Source organism: Bos indicus x Bos taurus, chromosome 14 (genome assembly GCF_003369695.1).
Source record: "Bos indicus x Bos taurus breed Angus x Brahman F1 hybrid chromosome 14, Bos_hybrid_MaternalHap_v2.0, whole genome shotgun sequence".
NCBI classification, from domain to species: Eukaryota; Metazoa; Chordata; class Mammalia; order Artiodactyla; family Bovidae; genus Bos; species Bos indicus x Bos taurus.
This window is the reverse complement of record NC_040089.1, coordinates 57,529,012-57,549,319: the sequence shown is the minus strand read 5'-3', so window position 1 is coordinate 57,549,319 and position 20,308 is coordinate 57,529,012. Positions and strand designations below refer to the sequence as shown.

The following is a 20,308-nucleotide window of genomic DNA, read 5'->3' as shown; positions in this document are numbered from 1 at the left end:
ATATATTAAATCATTTTGCTTACACCTGAAACTAATATAATGTTATATGCCAATTATATCTCAGTAAAACATAATAGAAGAGAGCAATATTTTTAGGAACAGTGGATTTTTCACCATACAAGTCTGAGCAGAACTTGTAATTTATATACAGGAGTATTCATCCCCTCTATGTTTATATCCTTAACATGTTGCAGGGGACTGCTTATATGCTTCTAAGCAAGAGTTGTTCTCTTGCACTGGGAAATAGAGATGGTATTTCTTAAATATAAATTTTTCAACACTCTTTTAAGATATTTACAAATGAGGACAAGTGTGCTTCTGCAGAATCCCACAAGGATTCTGGGAGTAATGGCATAATTAAGGATAGGTCTCTTCACAGTTAAGGGGCTCATTTGTTCTTAGCAGCTATTTAGCTAGCACAGAATAGCAATTATTAACCCAAAGCTAACAATCATAGTTGGTTATTTGATAGGGCCAGACTAAGTGCTGGCCATTCACTAATGCCAAGTATTTTTTTCTAGTTAGATAAGAATACTTATTTGAATTGAGCCTCAACCAGAATATTTATGTGGTTCTTTTTATTAGAGGTTCTGGTTAATTTCTAAAAGCTTTATGTATAATTAACTATCCATGACTTTCTCTATTCTGCTAATGGAATGTCACTTTACAAAAGAAAAGTCAATATACAGAAGGGCCAAAGTCAGCCTTGCGTCTGACTCTGCTGAAAAGGACTTAAAGTGTGAGTCACTGGAGAGAATGCTTCCCCCAAAATAACACTATAGAATCTTGGACATTTATTTCTTGTGTTCAGCCAGTGTAGATGGGGCTTACATGAAGGATGATGTGTTAGGAGATAAAAAACAAATGTTATTTCAGAGCAAAGAATTTGGCTTAGGAACTAAAATATGAAGGATGCTAAAACAACAACAACCAACAAAAAATAACAATAGCACAAAACCCCCAAAGAACACCATTAGTTGTGACCAAAAAAGCAGCCACAAAATAAAATCATGGCGTTTATCCTTTTAAACCTATTTTCCCTAATTAAGGGAAAAAAATATGAGTACCACTTGGTCAGTGACTGTAAAGAATGTCAGTATTTTTATTTTTTCAGTTAGCATCTGAAGGGAAAATGAAACATTCATACTGAAATTAGTCACGATTTTCTAGTCATTCTTGTTGAAAATATACTTTTTCTTTCACTTACAGAAGTTTCAATAACTAGAAAGACTAAATCATATTTCCTAATGAATGTAGGACAATAGTGCTTTCTATTATGGAGAAGTAGGTTTCAAAATATACAGCTGTATCATGTAAGTGATTCTATAATGTTCTTTTCTTTAAAATAAGCAGCCCAATACCATGCATCCAGTTTCTCACTGACTTTGTCGACCTAAGGGACTGTCATACCTCTCACGCACGTTTTTACATCTTCACTGTACTGTCGGGGGCGGGGGGGGGAGGGGGGTGGGGCGGGGACGAGGGGAGGGTCTCTTTCATTATCCAAGGCAGTGGGAGTTGTATGTATGACAAATTGAAGTTTGGCCTCAGCGCCTTTAAACAGTAGACAGGCTCTTAGATATCTGAACTTTAAGGTCTTACGTACTGACAAGCTGAGCATATTTTTATTTTGGCTCTGAGTTCTCTCCCTGCCACCATATGGAACTAGTTTGTCTTTTTCATAATCACTTGAAGAAAATGCAAAATAACCCCCACAGTTCTGTTTCAGAGCCTGGTAGCAATGACTCAATTTGACAGAGTTTCCCAACACTGTTATGTCTTCTGGTTGCTGCTCCAGGGCTGTCTCTGCTTTAACCACCCTCCCTGCCCTGCCCCCACCCTACTGAAAGGGCTGGGCACCAGCAAAGAGTGATACCAGAACATGTCTTTTAGCACTGAGTTTAAATGATATAGGTAACGTCTTTTGCTGAAAGTAAAGACAATATTTCTCTTGTCAATCTATACAGAGAGAAACCAGTGTTTGCCTTAGCGTAGACTTCCAGCAAGATGAGGCGTTTATTTGGTGTCATGAAGAGGTCGTAGAGAGGTATACAATGATTAGTATGTATGAAAGAAGGTAAGGGAAAAAAAATCAAAAGATGCCAAAGTGTTCAAAAAGTTTGGTGGAAAAAATTAGCTTTGCAATCTATGGAGGACGTGGACTTTGCGAGAGGGATGAGGAGGGTATTTTCAATAAAAGGGGTGTGAAATTCATAGCATAATTAAAGTGAAGTAACTTAAGATAAAAAAAAGTAAGATATAAATGGGACTCATCCTTTGAATGTGTTGGGAATGTCGAGTGAAAAGGCAGGCAAAGAACTTATTTAGATACTAAGCACTTAAGATAGATTTTTATTCCTTTTTTCATTTCTATTAGTATTTGAAGCTGAAAATTACTTGTTTTGTTTTTATATATTGGTCTTTTTGTTAAGTATAGAGTTCTACAATGGGAATTACTAAGGCTGGAAGTCTTGAGATAAAGACAAGAATATAAATTTTTCTTAGCACAAAGAAGACTTGAGTTCTATATTAGCCATTCCTAATATAGTAAACTTATCTCTAGTTAAACAATGTTTTCTATTTCTTTTCAAAATAGCATCAAGATGAACATTTTATTCCCTTTAAATAAAGAGATTGTGCAGGATTGTGCAAGCACATATTGGACTTATAAATGACCAAAACTTTACTGAACCGATTCTTTGCTCCCAAGTCTAAAATCAACCATCTTTCAAATTAAGGATAAGATAGAGATTGAGAGATACTTAAAGATATAAATATCAACAAGATATAGGTGTTTTGGTACAGAGTAAGTATGAATGAAGAAAATAATTGGCAATAAAGTCGTTAACTAAAATTTTTCCTTCTTTCATCTACCCACTGCCCACAAAAAATAAACACATAAAACATTAGCTTCTGATGAGTAGGACTGTGTTATGTACATTTGCATATGAGTGTCTATAGACCACAAGAGATAACAGAACAGAGTTGGGAGCTTAATCGTCTGGGTATGCACTGTAGCTCTTATCCTTTCTGATCCTTGGTTGTTCCTCTACAAAATGAATCTAATAATAGTAGTGTCCTTCTACTACTGTTGTGACAAATAAATGAAGTAATACATATAAAGGGGCTTCCCCAGTGGCGAAGTGGAAAAGAATCTGCCTGCCAATGCAGGATGTGCAAGAGATGCAGGTTTGATCCTTGGGTTGGGAAGATTCCCTGGAGAAGGAAATGGCAACCCACTCTGGTATTCTTGCCTGCAAAATTCCATGGACAGAGGAGCCTGGAAGGCTATAGTCCATGGCGTTGTGAAGAGTTGGATGCAACTGAGAAACTGAACTCAAAATATATAACTCAATATATATAAAAGTCTTGAAAAGATTGTTGCATGTAGAGTACTTATCAATTTTAACAAAAAATTAAACAAAGAAATCAAACTTCCCTAACCAATAACTATAAACAACAGAGAAGCACAGTAAACATTAGCTAAACAAAAAAAGTCTAAATTAAACAAGCAAAATGTATATGACATTGATACATATGCATAAGCATACTGAAAGTGACAAAAATAGTGAGATAGATGTGTGGCTAAATAAGACACATATGTAGGCAATAAGCTGGAGAAATAATAAATGAGAAAAGGCCAGTTTTCTCAAATTAATAGGCCCCATTTCCTTTGAACGTTTTTCTCATTTTTATACAGAGCAAGCAGAATACTAAGCACAAAAAAACAAGAAAACAGAGTTGCTTTGATGACCACTTAAGTTAAGGTCTACATTATTTTGAACCCAGAGGCCTGAATAATAATCCTTTAATTCAAAGGTCCGTGCCAGTCAAGGCTATGGTTTTTCCAGTAGTAATGTATGGATGTGAGAGTTGGACTATAAAGAAAGCTAAGTGCCGAAGGATTGATGGTTTTGAACTGTGGTGTTGGAGAAGACTCTTGAGAGTCCCTTGGACTGCAAGGAGATCCAGCTAGTCCATCCTAAAGGAGATCACTCCTGGGTGTTCATTGATGCTGGGAAAGATTGAGGCAGAAGGAGAAGGGGACAACAGAGGATGAGATGGTTGGATGTTATCACCAACTCAACGGACATGAGTTTGGGTGAACTCTGGGAGTTGATGACAGACAGGGAGGCCTGGCGTGCTGCGGTTCATGGAGGTGCAAACAGTCGGACACAACTGAGCGACTGAACTGAACTGAATTCAAACATTTATTCCTTAATAAATTAATATTATAATCTTTTGAGAATCCTATGTTTTTCTTGCAAGTATGCTTTATTGGCTGAATCTAGTATATACATTTTTTCCTTTCTTTACTTATAATTGATACTTGGAAAAATCCCTGAAAATATCACCCATTCCAACCTATACTTTATCATTTCTACTTTCTGAAATCTTCCTTCATGACACTGTCTTTTTAAGTTGGCATTATCTGTTCGCAAATGGAACTGTATCACTGGTAAATCACCAGAATTTGTGTAGTGTATTAGTTCAGTTCAGTTTAGTCGTTCAGTCTTGTCTATTTGCAACCCCATGGTGTATTGTAATGGCGTTAGTGTATTACTCTAACCATCATTTAAGAAGGAGTATCTTATCTTATTTGCTTCGTAAGCCTCAGATGTCCTGATGCAGATATGTAATTCGATGCATATCTTTAACATGATCAGTGGAAGATGTGCAAGTGTGAAAAATGCCTGAGATAGCAAGGGTCATGGAAATCCGTGCTGTGATTAAGAAAGAAGCATTTCCAGAATTACAGAAAATTTCAGCCCCAAATAATGAGAAACTTCAGAGAAGCCAGTTTCATTTATTCCCTGGTTCTATTATGACTAGAGGAGCCTGGTAGGCTGTAGTCCATGGGGTCGCTAAGAGTCGAACACGACTGAGTGACTTCCCTTTCACTTTTCACTTTCATTCATTGGAGAAGGAAATGGCAACCCACTCCAGTGTTCTTGCCTGGAGAATCCCAAGGATGGGGGAGCCTGGTGGGCTTCCATCTCTGGGGTTGCACAGAGTCGGGCATGACTGAAGCGACTTAGCAGCAGCAGCAGCAATATAGTATTAGTTTTCACTGTACATATTTAAATTGTACACTCATTTTTCATCTAAGTTTTGACAACACAGATTTTTAATGTCCCTTTCTTGACTTCAGTTCAGTTCAGTCATTCAGTCGTCTCTGACTCTTTGCGACCCCATGGACTGCAGCACACAGGGCTTCCCTGTCCATCACCAAATCTAGAGCTTGCTCAAACTCATGTCTATCGAGTTGGTGATGCCATCCAACCATCTCATCCTCTGTCGTCCCCTTCTCCTCCTGTCTTCTAACTTTCCAGCATCAGGGTCATTTCCAATGAGTCAATTCTTCGCATCAGGTGGCCAATGTATTGGAGTTTCAGCTTCAATATCAGGTCTTCCAATGAACACCCAGGACTGATCTCCTTTAGGATGGACTGGTTGGACCTCCTTGCAATCCCAGGGACTCTCAAGAGTCTTCTCCAACACCACAGTTCAAAAGCATCAATTCTTTGGTGCTCAGCTTTCTTTATGGTCCAACTCTCATATCCATACATGGCTACTGGAAAAACCATAGCTTTGACTAGATGGGCCTTTGTTGGCAAAGTAATGTCTCTACTTTTTAATATATTTAGGTTGGTCATAACTTTTCTTCCAAGGAGCAAGCATCTTTTAATTTCATGACTGCAGTTGCCATCTGCAGTAATTTTGGAGCCCAAGAAGATAAAGTCTGTCAATGTTTCCACATTTCCACATCTATTTGCCATGAAGTGATGGGACTGGATGCCATGATCTTAGTTTTCTGAATGTTGAGTTTTAAGCCAACTTTTTGACTCTCCTCTTTCACTTTCATCAAGAGGCTCTTTAGTTCCTCTTCACTTTCTGCCATAAAGGTGGTGTCATCTGCATATCTGAGATTATTGATATTTCTCCTGGCAATCTTGATTCCAGCTTGTGCTTCATCCAGCCCCATATCTCTCATGATGTACTCTGCATATAAGTTAAATAAGCAGGGTGACAATATACAGCCTTGTCATACTCCTTTCCCAATTTGGAACCAGTCCATTGTTCCATGTCTAGTTCTAACTGGTGCTTCTTGACCTGCATACAGATTTCTCAGGAAGCAGGTAAGGTGGTCTGGAATTCCCATCATTTTAAGAATGTTCCACAGTTTGTTGTGATCCACAAGATCAAAGGATTTAGCATAGTCACTGAAGCAGAATTAGATGTTCTTCTGTAATTCTCTTGCTTTTTCTATAATGCAACGGATATTGACAATTTGATATCTTGTTCCTCTGCCTTTTCTAAATCCAGCTTGAACATTTGGAAGTTCTTGGTTCATGTATTGTTGAAGCCTCACTTGGAGAATTCTTGACTTACAAATGTTAATATAATAAAATGAGTTGATCAGTTTTTCTCAGTTAGATGACTGTATTTGTTGAAAATTTATGATAAATTCTTTCTCCATTAAAAACAAAATGGTAAACTCGCACTCTGTTATCTCTGAGTGCTTTTGCACAGTGCTGACAGAGTACACTCTATTCTGTACATGTACAAAAATGTATTTTCCTGAAAGCTGTAACAATGAAATCCCATTTCTCAAAGTTCAGAAATACATACTACAGCGATTCTCTGTTTTTAGTTCTAAAGAAAAATAATGTTCTTCTAGTATTCCTCCCTTTTCTAAGGATACATTAAAAAAATGAGTGCCAAGTGAATTACATGGCACTGAGACCCCTGTAAAGAACATAAACAGTCCCTTAAACTTATTTCAATTTGGCATCATGTGTGGCTGACAGAGTTAGTTCTGAGTGAGTGGCTCACTGACCAGACCTCTTCTGGTGCCTAGCAGACCAGGCCAACAGCCATCTCAGAGAGTTTATGGGTTTGCTTTTTTAACAAAAATTAAGCCAGGATCTTGTAAAACTTATGATTGAAACTGGTCATTTTTTTTTTTTTTTTTTAGTATAAACAAGTTCAAGGGAGGTAGTTTTGTTCTCATTTTTATTTCTGTCTAAAGAGCAGCAAGAAACTTTCTTTCCAGCATTCCGTAGGGGAATACAGAGGAGAAGGAAAGGGTGAGTAGAATGCTGAAAACCATTGAGAGACACTGTCTGAGGATTTTTGCAAAGAGAAAATATGTTCTCTTGTCCTTGGACAATGTGTTGTTATAAGTTCTGCAAATAAGGCTTCAGATTGTTCTGTTGACCCAAAATCATCAGTATACTTATTTCTCTCCACAGTTAATGTAATACAGAGTCCATTTCTTTATCATGTAATATGGCCTTCATTTTCTGTAGTGCAGCAAACCTCAACATATAAGATACTTGCTTTTGTCTAACTAAGGCAGGCTCTCTCCCACCTCTGGGTCTTTGCCCACATTGCTCCTTCTGGCTACAATATCAAGACTTTCCTCCTCCTGCCACCATCCTCCATACAAGCTTTGTGGACACTTATTATTCACAAATAACCAAAAATTTCCTCTAGGAAGCTTTTCCTGGTCCCCTTCAATCTCCTCCAATGTACCCCATCCATCCTCAAACTCAGCCAAGTTGACCTCTTTTCTTCATTGCCCAACTTAGCTTAATTCTAAGGGTTCTTATTATGAAGCTGAATCACACATAAATGCAAGCAAAATCTGTGCTTGTTCATTTATTCTGGGAGAAGATGCATAGCTTCAGCAAAACTTTTAAAAGATCTATAATTCCTTGATCAAAAGCCAAAACAGTACAAAACAAATAAATCAAAAGGGCATGTTAAAATATACTGCAGCTGAAACTTTTAAGTCAACTAACCCATATTTTCTTCCATCTCTTAATCTATTTATTCCACAAGACCAACAGGGATAATGTTTCCTTTCAGTGTCATTAAAGTATTGATTCTGCCAGCATCATCTGGGTATACTTGGTAGGCTTGAGATACGTAGGTTCTATCCCAGGTTCAGAATCTCTGGATGTGAGATTCAGAAATCTACACTTTAGATAAACATCTTAGTTGACTATATGCATACTCAAATTTTGCAAATAACAGAGTAGTACCAGTACCAAGGAAATAATAGCAACATGGTAAATGTTTGGTGGGTGACCAGCTGACTGAATGAATGAATGCAGATTCTGATTTCAAAAGAATTGTAACAACTATTAAGAGAGTAATTTTAGTGAAGTTATGTAAATTAAAGCAAAACCATATTCACGTAAGAGAAAAAAGAAAATAATTATGAATATTGGACCACTAAGTATTGGAGAAGGAAATGGCAGCCCACTCCAGTGTTCTTGCCTGGAGAATCCTGGGACGGGGAAGCCTGGTGGGCTGCCGTCTATGGGGTCGCACAGAGTCAGACTCGACTGAAGCGACTTAGCAGCAGCAGCAAGTATATTATAATTATTATTTATTAACAAGCCAAGAAAATATTGACTTAACATCTCTAACTGTCAGCATATTCTCTAGGTTAGGAGACATTAAAGAAGCATATCATATTCAAATGTAATTCTTCTCCTAAGAAAGAATACTACGTATATTTTAAAAATCAGATTATAAATAGGTACAAACTATTCATTTGCTCTTTAACACACCCATTATTTTTAAGGCACAGTTAATTAAAATAATTATTTTATAACAATGTTGTCACACCAATCGTTTATATAATGATTTCTGATCTTCAGATCTGGAAAATTCTCTCTATAAATGATCATAAGCACATGTGAGGAGAATGAAGTATTTTTCATTTGCAGTCTAAAAATGAATAAGACTAAAATTATTCTTTCTCCAGGTGTTTAGTTGAGTTTCTGGGGCAAGTAATAAAATAGTACTTTTGATTCTTTAGAGCTTCCTTGGTGGCTCAGAGGATAAAGCGTCTGCCCGCAATGCGGGAAACCTTGGTTCTATCCCTGGGTTGGGAAGATCCCCTGGAGAAGGAAATGGCAACCCACTCAAGTATTCTTGCCTGGAGAATCCCATGGATGGAGGAGCCTGGTAGGCTACAGTCCATGGGGTTGCAAAGAGTCAGACATGACCGAGCACCTTCACTTTCTTTTTCTTTCTTTCTTTTGATTCTTTCAATAGAGAATGAGCAGAACAGTTTAAGCACTTGTATGTTAGTATCAAAAGAGACATAATCTAAGCATTCTGCAAATATTTGGCATGAAGTAAATGCTCAAGTAAAGGGCTTTCCTGCTGGCTCAGACGGTAAAGAATCTACAGGAGACCTGGGTTGGGAATATCCCTTGGAGAAGGGAATGGCTACCCACTACAGTATTCTTGCCTGGAGAATTCCATGGACAGAAGAGCATGGTGGGCTACAGTCCATGGGGTAGCAAGGAGTCGGACACAACTGAGCCACTAACACTTTCACTTTGGGCTTCCCCTGTGGCTCAGTGGTAATAGAATCTGCCTGCAATGAAGGAGACACAGCACAAGCCGTGAGTTCAATTCCTAGGCTGGGAAGATCCCCTGGAGAAGGGAATGGCTAACCATTCCACTAACATTCCAGTATTCTTGCCTGGAAAATCCCATGGACAGAGAAGCCTGGGGAGCTCGTTCTATAGGGTTGCATAGTTGGACACGACTTAAAAACTAAACACACACAAATGTTCAATTAATATAGAGAAGGCAATGGCAACCCACTCCAGTACTCTTGCTGGTAGGCTGCAGTCCATGGGGTCGCTAAGAGTCGGACACTACTGAGTGACTTCAATTTCACTTTCATGCATTGGAGAACGAAATGGCAACCCACTCCGTGTTCTTGCTTGGAGAATCCCAGGGACGGGGAAGCCCGGTTGGCTGCCATCTATGGGGTTGCATAGAGTTGGACACGACTGAAGAGACTTAGCAGCAGCGGCGGCAACAGCAGAGTTAATTGTTATGATTATATTATCAGCACAGAATTTATAGTTGAGCTTTTAATGTTCATATATACTTGTTTAGTTGCTAAGCTCTGTTCGACTCTTTTGAGACTCCATGGACTGTATCCCCCCAGGCTTCTCTGTCCATGGGAATTTCAAAAAAAGGATACTGGAGTTAAGTTGCTATTTCCTTCTCCAGGGTATCTTCCCACCAGGGATCAAACCCACGTCTCCTGCACTGGCAGGTAGATTATTTGCCACTGAACCATCAGGGAAGCTTCATGGGTAACTACTTATGGTTGAAATGAGTAAAGGTTCTTAAAAATAAATAAATCATCTACAAAGAAAAAGCACTGTATTAGTTACAGGGTAGTCAATATTTTATATTGTCATTTTCATCAGTTAAAAGCTTTTTACTAAAAATATAACTAAGTCTCATACTTTCTGATAAGTTCACAGTTATTTACCTGTGATTTCTAAAACAAACAAACAAACAAACAAAAAATCAGTTTACACACCTAGTGGCAACTATCAAAATTGTAGGCAGAGTACTTAGTCCTTGTAACCCACAAACTACTTATTTATGACAGCAATAAAGCATCCTTTTCCAGAATTAATTGGCCGAGGGAATAAGATATGCCTTACATTTATTTTACTAATATTTTATTTCATTTGCTTGGCATCATGCAAAATAGAAATTCTTGCATAACTTTTGGAGGTTAAAAAAAATAAACAGAAAAGTCTGCAGTTGAATAGATCAAAGAAATGAATCTCATCCAAGAAATAATCCAAGAAATTAAAAAATACTACTTTATTAAAAACCTTACATGGAAACTGTCATATGTTGCCATTCTTTACCATAAACCTCTGGATATTGACTTGGTCTCTGAATTTCTAGCATCTGGATCAATAATGGCCATATAGTAATCAACTGTGTTTGCTGAATTCACAAAAGACATCTTTGTTGATGTGTCTTTCATATACTTATTAGAAAGTGCTTCCTTTCTAGACATATGCCAAGCATTGTAGAGAGGTCCCTGCCCTCCTAGAAATGGCAGTCTAATAAGAGGGAATAGTCCATTACAACCCGCTGTGATAAGAAGTCTGATAAAGGTATGCACAGAGCACAGGGAGAGCACACAGAAGGGGCTCATTACTCAACCTAAAAAACAGAGCTCTACAGTCTGAACTAAGATAATCAAGTCAGGAAAGAGGTTAAGCTCTTGAAGGACAAACGTTAAGTTGTGTGTATTTGCCTCACCCACCATGTTCTGCACACTGCTGTTGCTCATATTTATTGAACAGGGTAATAAAAACATTGAGTGACAAGAAAATTGATTGAATGTGAGAAAAGATCATGAAGACAGGCTGTGCTTGGAGGCTAAGTCGTAAGTCTCTGACATATTACTAGCTGTCTGGCTCTCCTCTTTGCTGTTAGCATCGTACTCCATCATTATATTTTTATACTCTATAAAATACAATACCTTACTACTTGCAGTTCACCTAATGAGACATACTGGGTCTCACTTACAAGCTTTCACATATGCTATTCACTCTTCTGCCTCCAACTTGACTTATTTCTCCAGCTAAATCTAATTTGCCATTTTAATGTCAACTTAGGTCACCACTTGGAGGCCTCCCCAGTCCCCTAAAATTGGTTAGGTCCCCCTATTAATGCCATATTTCTCTTTGTCCCTGAACTCACTATGTTCATGGCACTGTAATTGCCTGTTTGTCTGCTATCTACCCCTAGCCTCACTGCACACGAGTATAGACATGTATGAACACACACACACATGACTGTACTGAAACATCTCTGGAAATACTACCCTAGGACAGCACATAATAGAAAATAACAAATATTTTCTTCATTGAAGACAGAACCTTCATCATTTCAGTGGTGGCCAATATTAGGAGGACCTCCAGCAGTGGGATCATAGGACATTTCCACAGATTACTTCCTGGAGGCAGCGCTAGCTGGTTCTAACAATCTTTGCCAATCTATACATTTCCAGGACAGTAGTTCTCTGAGCCCCAGCACTACTCACTCTGGAGCAGGAATCCTGGGAATTCTTAGACCTAGCAGCACCAAGGTGTTTCTCATCTTGGAAAAATCTGACTCTGGAGACTGACATTAATCTGCATTAAAGTCAAGAGATTTTTTGACCCTTATAAGACCTGAAGAAGACACAGAGTGACTTTGTAAGATCATGTCTTTTTCTTCTTGAAATACTTTATCTCAGTTTAAGGATTATAAAATACAAATTTTGTTAAATAAAACAATTCCTTCTCTGTTTTAGAAAGCATAACCACAACAAACATCATAGTCTAAATAAAAGTAATACAACTCCCAAGTTGGAGAAATTATTTGAAAATACAAATAAAACTACTTAAAGCCGTAGGTTTGATATCTAGGTTAAAAACTTAAGAGGCTAGAATCTGCCAAGAGATTTCCTATGTGTTTATTTTCTACCTTGATCAATCCAGAACCGCTGTAAGAAATAAATTTCCCCTTAGTATTTCAACACGTATGCTACTGTTCTATCTGGGACCAGAGGATCAGAGAAATTAAAAACATTTCACTAAGAATTGAAAAAACTTTTGAAATACCTATAAAAAATGCAGGACTTAAATTCACGTGGGAGACTCAAGAAAATTCTTTTCAATCCACACTAATTTGTTTTTCCTTTAAAATACATACATGGTTTGGGAATGCTTTAATGACTGGAAAAAAGGATTTTGGAACTGGAAAGACTTCATCCTTCTTATCCCTCCTTTTTACTCCTTTTGCTCCTCATTTTACTTCTGAGTACCTGAAAACTGGGAAAGTAAGGCCACTTGTCCAAGGTCACTCAGAAAAGTAACTACTAGATCCAAGTCTGGAGTTCATGTCTTTTGATTCCCAATGCAATATTTTACCCGGTACATAAAACTGCTTCCCAATAAAGATATTTACCAAAATAAACTTTGTGCCAAAAGATGCTTCATGGCCAAATTATTTTTAAGTTGCTTTTTTTGGGTAATTTTGTTTAAACATCTTATTCATCTCTTCCATGTGGAATCTCTTTCAGAGCAAGGCTTTACTATAGCCCTGAAAGCATCATTCATCTCCAACAAATAATAGGGGAATGACAAAATGAGAAGAATATTCCCAAACTATAAAGTATATTTATAAATATAATGGCAAGATTACAATTATAATCTAAAATGTAAATTAAATAGTTAAACATTATCATTCAGATTTCATGAATACAAACTTTCTATTGGCTTAAAGAAGAGCTATCTTTAAGCCTGTCATTATAGTATCCGTGATCGAGAATTTATTAATTTAGTTAATATAAAAATATCAAAGGAATAAACTTCAGAGAGCAAACTACAACCAAGAATGGAAAAAATTAACTTGCAAAGTTACTTGATAAAATCATACACAAAATTTATCTCCAGTTGGTAAATCATTATTTTTCCAGGTATACTAAAATAGTACAGTGTAGTACAAATGTCTGAGGCACTAGAAGGGGAAGACCAAAGGGATATTGTAGTAATAAAGTCCCCACGACCACTTCAACCAACACAAATCAGCTTTATGTGACATATCTTGTAAGAATTTTCTTTATAACTACATATTCTGTTGCCAAGAAATCTCACAAAACTTAAAGTTATTAAACTCAGCCCAACCAGTAATGGGACAAAATGACCTTTTGTGTCTTTTAATATGATAAAATGGGAAATACATAGTATCATTTATCATTTATCTAGCATTCTTGTCTAAAAGATGTAATTTGAATCTCATCAGAAAGAAATAATCAGATAAATTAATAAAGAGACATTTCTGAGGAAAACTGACCAGGTTTTTTTTTTTTTTTTTTTTTTTTTTTAATACTAATGATGAGTGTGTGATAGACTGCTCTCAGTAAAAGATGACTAAAGAGATCTCAGATGCTTTGAGGGAATCTGAACTAGGTCCTGCATCCAAAGAAGTAAACAGGTAACTACCAATCAGTAAAAGACATTTTGGGGACAGGGGTGGTGGAGAGTTGAATTTTAATAGAGGAATATACTAAATTTTTTATTGAATAAATAATAAACATCTTGAGTATGATAAAAATTGAATTAAACAATAAAACACATCTTTAATAGTTGTATCGCACTTAAGCTTGCCCAATACAAAAATATGTTTACAAACTCTTTCTAATTGGATTCATATAACAAAATGGTGAGAACTACAGAAGAAAGGACATTATTCCCAACTAAAGATGAAAAAACTGAGGTATAAATGTATTATGTGACTTTCCCAAGTTTTAGCTAGATTATGCTATGTCAACTTGGTTAATCTGAGAACTACATTTCTTAGAATCTTCTTCTTTGTACTGTTTCAGGTTAGAGTTGGCCCAGAGAGGACTTTGCATGAGACCTGGTGGAAGTAAAGTGTGGTGTAGCTCTCAGATTAGCAGGAAGTAAAGCGTGGTCCAGCTTGCAGATTAGCAGGAAGTATAGCGTGGCCCAGCTCTCAGATTAGCATTAGACATGGTAATGCTCGGGGTCAGAGGTGTCCAGCAGCTCTCAGCTCGTCTTCTTTCTACTCTGAATCCAGCCTCCTTCCCCCTATGCTAGGAATGTGTCCAGACTCACCGCTGGATGCTTGACTCACAGCCCCAGGTGACATCGTTACAGCTGTCTGAGATCTCTTCTGCTGTGGTCCACTTTGGATCTACCTGATTTCTCAAATTTCCCTGCTGGCTCCAGCTTCTCCACCACTACACTGGGGTTCAAGTATATGTGTTACTGACCCTTCCTCTGATTATTCACCTTCATCTTCTAGAACTTCACTTCCCAAACTCATTTTATATTTGTGTAAGGTGTAATATGTATAAATAAATCCCTATTTCCATAATACTCATCAAGCTTTTGTTTCCCTGACTGAACACTGACTGATGGAACCAAGTTGGCTTTATGGATATGAAGCCAGATTTCACTATTTAAGTTTTCACATCTTCTGATTCCAGTCTTCCCTTGCGGCTCAGCTGTTAAAGAATATGCCTTCAATACAGGAGACCTGGGTTTGATCCCTGGGTTGGGAAGATCCCTTGGAGAAGGGAAAGTCTACCCACTCCAGTATTCTGGCCTGGAGAATTCCATGGACTTTATAGTCCATGGGGTCACAAAGAGTCAGACACAACTCCAGAGTTCTTTCTGGTAGATCATAGTATATTCCTAAACCCACAATTAAACTTTTATTTCTTTTCAGCATCCGATGTGGTGGTGGCTATGTATTTTTTTTTAACTCCAAATACTTGCTGTTGTTCAGTCCCTCAGGCACGTCTGACTGTTTGTGACCCCGTGGACCACAGCACACCAGTTCCCTTGTCCTTCACTACCTCCCAGAGCTTGCTCAAACTCATGTCTGTTGAGTCGGTGATGCCATCCAACCATCTTGTCCTCTGTCGTTTCTCCTCCTAGCCTTCAATCTTTCCCAGTATCAGGGTCTTTTCCAATGAGTCAACTCTTTGCATCAGGTGGCCAAAATACTGGAGCTTCAGCCTCAGCATGTATTCCTCCATTGACTATTCGTACCAGCAAAAACCAGCAAAGTTTTAATGAGAAGAAAAAGGTTACTGTAAGCCCTAAGCTGATAAAACATCTTACTGAAGTATTTTTTTTTTTAGTGAGATCAAAATGTTATCATTTATCAGAGAATTAAAGGGGAGAAAAGTAAAAAATAAATGTATACATAAAGGTGATTTTATTCTAGTGAATAAATTCTGAGCTGCAAGGAGCTTTATAAATAATTTATAGGATGGAAAATTGAGCAATGAGATAATGGGTCCACAACATTAAGATTATTGAAGACAGAAATGGGGTTAGAAGAAACATATTTTTTCTCTTAGAATATGTTATTTGAGTGTATTTAATTCCAGAAATTAACTGATACATTTCCCTTTATAAAGGCATGGCCATATGGTGGGTAGTTATAAGATTAAAGCTCAAATTGTGACATTATTAGTACCTGTGACCTTGTGTGAAGTATTGTACTTCAATTTTCTTATGTAAAACAAGGTGCCTGGTGTATACTGTATATTCAGCAAATAACAACTATTAATTGTTAGTAATAATATGGCTGGCTTAGGTATACATCTTCAAATGTATACCTAAATGGTTTCTATAGGCTAGAAACTTAGAAATTAGTGGGAAAGATCATAAACATTGTTATGTAGTTATCTTACAATTTGTATGATCTTTCCCACTAATTTCTAAGTTTCTAGACTGTAAAAACCATTTTTTAAAAAATGTGGATTGTTTGTTATTTAGTCGCTAATTTGTGTCCAACTCTTTCGCGATGCCATGAACCAGAGCCCTCTAGGCTCCTCTGTTCATGGAATTTTTCAGGCAAGAATACTAGAGTGGGTAGCCATTTCATTCTCCAGGGATCTTCCAAACCCAAGGATCGAACCCACATCTCCTGCATTGGCAGGTTGGCAGTCAGATTTGTGGATATTTACAGATTGTTATGAATCTTTGTTTGGGACCACAAAGCATCCAAACTGACCTGAGAATGAGGGTGACATTGCACTTCTCTGGGAAATCAGTGTAGGGAGATTCATAGGAATGATTTTAGGACTGATTCCTGTGGCAGACTGAAGAAAGCTGTACTAAGCAGAAGGAGAAGCTGGGTTCACATGCAGTCACAGTGACCATATCAGCTAATTTCAAGTGAAAGCCCTGGATAGTCCCTCAGAACTGTCCTGAATTAGGGCAAGTAGTCTTTAATATATTCCTGTACTGACTCCCTGGATGCAATCTGTCTGTAGGAAGGAGCAGTGACCTTGAATGATATGACTTTCTTCAGCCATACACAGGCATACTCAGGGGACCCTGGCTACAAGCTGTTAGGGCGCACATCCCAGCAGGTGGGAGAAGGAGTGCTTCCAAGGAGAGCCATAGGTGAGCACATCACAGATTACACTATAACAGGTGTCACAGAAGACTTCCTGGAATAAAGGAAAGTCTTAAAGGTTTAGAAGATGCATCCAAAGTTGGGTTCATGTGTATAGGGTAAGGATATAGAATTCCTTTTAATCAGTATGTATCTAGAGCATGAGGAAGATCTATTTAAAATTCTTTTTTGGTTTATACAGTGTGGCCACAACTATTACAAGAACTTTCAAAATTAAATTTTTATTAAGATAAAATATTTTTAAAAAGAAAACTTAAGAAGAGGTGTGGATGGTTAAGAGAAATTGCAAGTAGTTTCTGGACCATATTCACAATGAGGGGTTATCTGTGCAGGGCAGCATGGCAGTAATAGTTGAATAAGTAGCTAGGATCAAGTCATGATGAGTTTTAGATGGCAGACTTTACCTGTAGATATCTGAGCATTGTTGAAATATGTGAAGGATGGCAGAGACCAAGTCAGATTATCTTTCAGAAAAAATCTTAATAATAGCTTGGAAAGTATATTTGAGAGAATCAAGACTGGAGGCAGGAAGGCTTTATAATAGTCTGGGTGTTGGATGACAAGATCTACATAATACTACCTCTCCAGAGGAAGTATTTAATAATTTCATGTTGATTGTGTGTTATTTCACATGATGTATCTATCACAACACTCTCACATTATTGTTTTTTCTTATTTATATTCTCCTGGGTTCTATAGATTTTATTTTCTATCTGAGATTGAATTTTCCTTGGAGGATAAAAGAAAAATATGTGTATTACATGTACATTTGTAAGCTCATCAATCTATTCACATTTACTTTTAATCTAGAGTAAATGTCTAGAGTATGAAAAAGATATTTAAACCATTTTTTTTGGTTTATACAGTATGACCACAACTATTATAAGAATTTTCCAAATAACAATTACTATTAAGATAAAATACTTTAAAAAAGAAAACTCAAAAATTTCTGAATTTAATTTCAAAGAGGAACAAATATAGAAAATGTAAAAATAGAAAACAAAAACCTATCATGAATTTCATAGTTTTGATTTTAGTTGAAATTTAGTTGAATTTGAGCAGGTCAATCTTCCAAAGCCTCACCCAAGTTTCTTCATCTTTATATGTATCTAATAGTACCTGGCTCAAAATTCATTGTAAGGATTAAATGATTATAGTACTGAAAATAATTTAATAAATTATAAAATACGTATATATAAGTGCATTAATTCCTTTAAGAATTTATCACAGCGAGGCATTCTAATTGAGAGAGAAGAGAAACAAGCACAGAAGCAAAGCTGGACATCTGGAGCCCCGACTCGAGGCCACCCGTGGTGTTACTGGACTTGGAGAATCAGTGCGGGGCATGAGTGAGGAGACAGGTGGAGAGGTTCTCTTTTCAAGCTTCTGTTTGATTTTCTTTAAAAGAGTGAATAATAACGCCAGTTTATAGTGTGCTTATTTCAACTAAGCTTTCACCAGAACAGGCATTATATTTTAATGAGCTTTAATTTCTCAATTGATGCCAGTGTGAATCTTAATATTTAACTGCATAAGAAGGTGATGATTACAGATCTGTTTTCTGCTCAGTCTTGGCAGGAAAGAGGGCCGGAGCCACAAGCTTTATTACAGTAGCATTACAGACTGAAAATTACACAGAACCAGCAGGATTCAAACATCCTATGTTTAAGTCTTTCTCCTTCCTTGGGCAAAAATACTGTAGATTTCTGAACCTCAGCTTTGTTTTCTTTAAAACCAAAGGTTTGGAATTAAATGATGAAGTTCCTTCTGGATTTGTAATTCTGATTCTCAAGGTTCACAATTCTCTCAAGGGACAAAATGAAGATCTCAGAGTGCACAGCTTACTTTAGCTTTCTGATCACAGATCTGCATCATTTGGGTCAAAATTACAAAGATGCTCAAGGACTAGGAAATGCTCAGTGAGGGCAGAGGGCCTGGAAGAGGAGACAAGAGTGTATTCCTCAAGCAGATGCCAGAATGACAATCATACTACGCATCCTGAAGCCTACTTCAGAGGCCTCTAACACCCCTAAACCTGTACCCTTAATACCACCCATCCTCATAAGCATGCTCACATACATACACACACACACACACACACACACACACAAACTGGAGATGTTTTGGAAAAGAACCAAAGCAAATTCTTCAGGAGCCTAGAAAAAGACTAGACTAATTATTTGCTAGTCCTATTGTCAGTCTGTCTGACATTAGCCAAGTTTCATATAGTTTCAAGTTTCAACTCAAAACATTTACACAAGAGTATCCCTGATGTTTTACAGTGGTTTTTCTTGTTTTAAAACTCTCAAAATATTGACCTCCTTGGAAACATTTCTTCTCACACTCCATTGGATTTTATAAATGTCTTTTCTTTTGTTTCTTGAGTTGCCATATGCACACCCTCAGTCCCCACCATGAGACTATCAACTCCTTGGATCAATTTCACATCTTCTGTTGTAGTGATATCATCACTGTTTGTTAAGAATATGATTATTATGTCTCCAAGGATTCAATCCCATACATAATCCATTAAAATAAAATGAGATGCATTCATAAAAGTTATAGATTTAAACTCCTGAAGGATGGTATGTCTCGGAAATATAAACAAACAGCAGAAACAGTTGAATTATGAGGAGGTGGCCACACAGGTTGGAATATAAGCATCAGGTCTTGGTAGCTGTCACTGCATTTTGCTTGAAGCAGTGTGCCAACCCTTTAATGTATACACTTGTGTTTCCAAGACCAGGGTAGAGTAGCCACAATATCAAGAGTTTAAAATCACTGCAACTCTAATTTACTGTTTATCTAATTTACAGAACTGAGTCACATGTAATCATTAAGGACCTGCTATGTGCCAAGTATTGCCTTTATGGGTAGTGATATAAAAGCAACTGAAATATACTTCCTGTTCTCAAGGAAGGCCAACCAGTTATTTAGTGACCTAATTTGTAACAAAGATAAACTGTGAGGTCTGGGAGACTAGTGATCTCATCACTGACCGCAAATTTGCCAGTGCCTAGTAGAGTTCCTAGAAGATAGAAGCAATGCAGTGTTTGTGAAATAAATTTACTGCCCTGTGTTACTTACTTAGCGATTTTTTCCTAGTGTATAAGCTGCTCATTGAAAAAAAAAAGAATATCTGAGATATTAACAATTAAGGATATAGTCTATCCTTATATCTGCAATGATATAAAAAACACAACATGTTGTGTATATTGATGTTATTACTTGGAGTTACTTCTGTCTTTCACATTTTGACCAAAAAATTCTAAATTATGCCTCACCTTATTTTTCATGTAAATCATTCAAACATAAAATTTTATCCCTCTTTTGTCACCTTCAAGATAATATAAAAAATAATTTAAGAAAGGTAAATGAGGAAAGTGCAAGTAAAAAATCTGGTGGAAAATAGTATTTATTTCAAGCCCCCGAGTTTGAGTCAATTCTCTGTCATCAGTTTTATATGTATGAATTCACTGCACCTTCATAACAATGATAGCAA

The 20,308-nt window shown here is 37.1% G+C and overlaps 1 protein-coding gene across 1 annotated transcript in view; it reads right to left on the bottom strand.

The window, feature by feature from the left end:
- The window catches only part of ANGPT1 (angiopoietin 1), a 302,210-nt gene that overhangs the window by 21,235 nt on the left and 260,667 nt on the right, over positions 1–20,308 (bottom strand). The window lies entirely within an intron of this gene.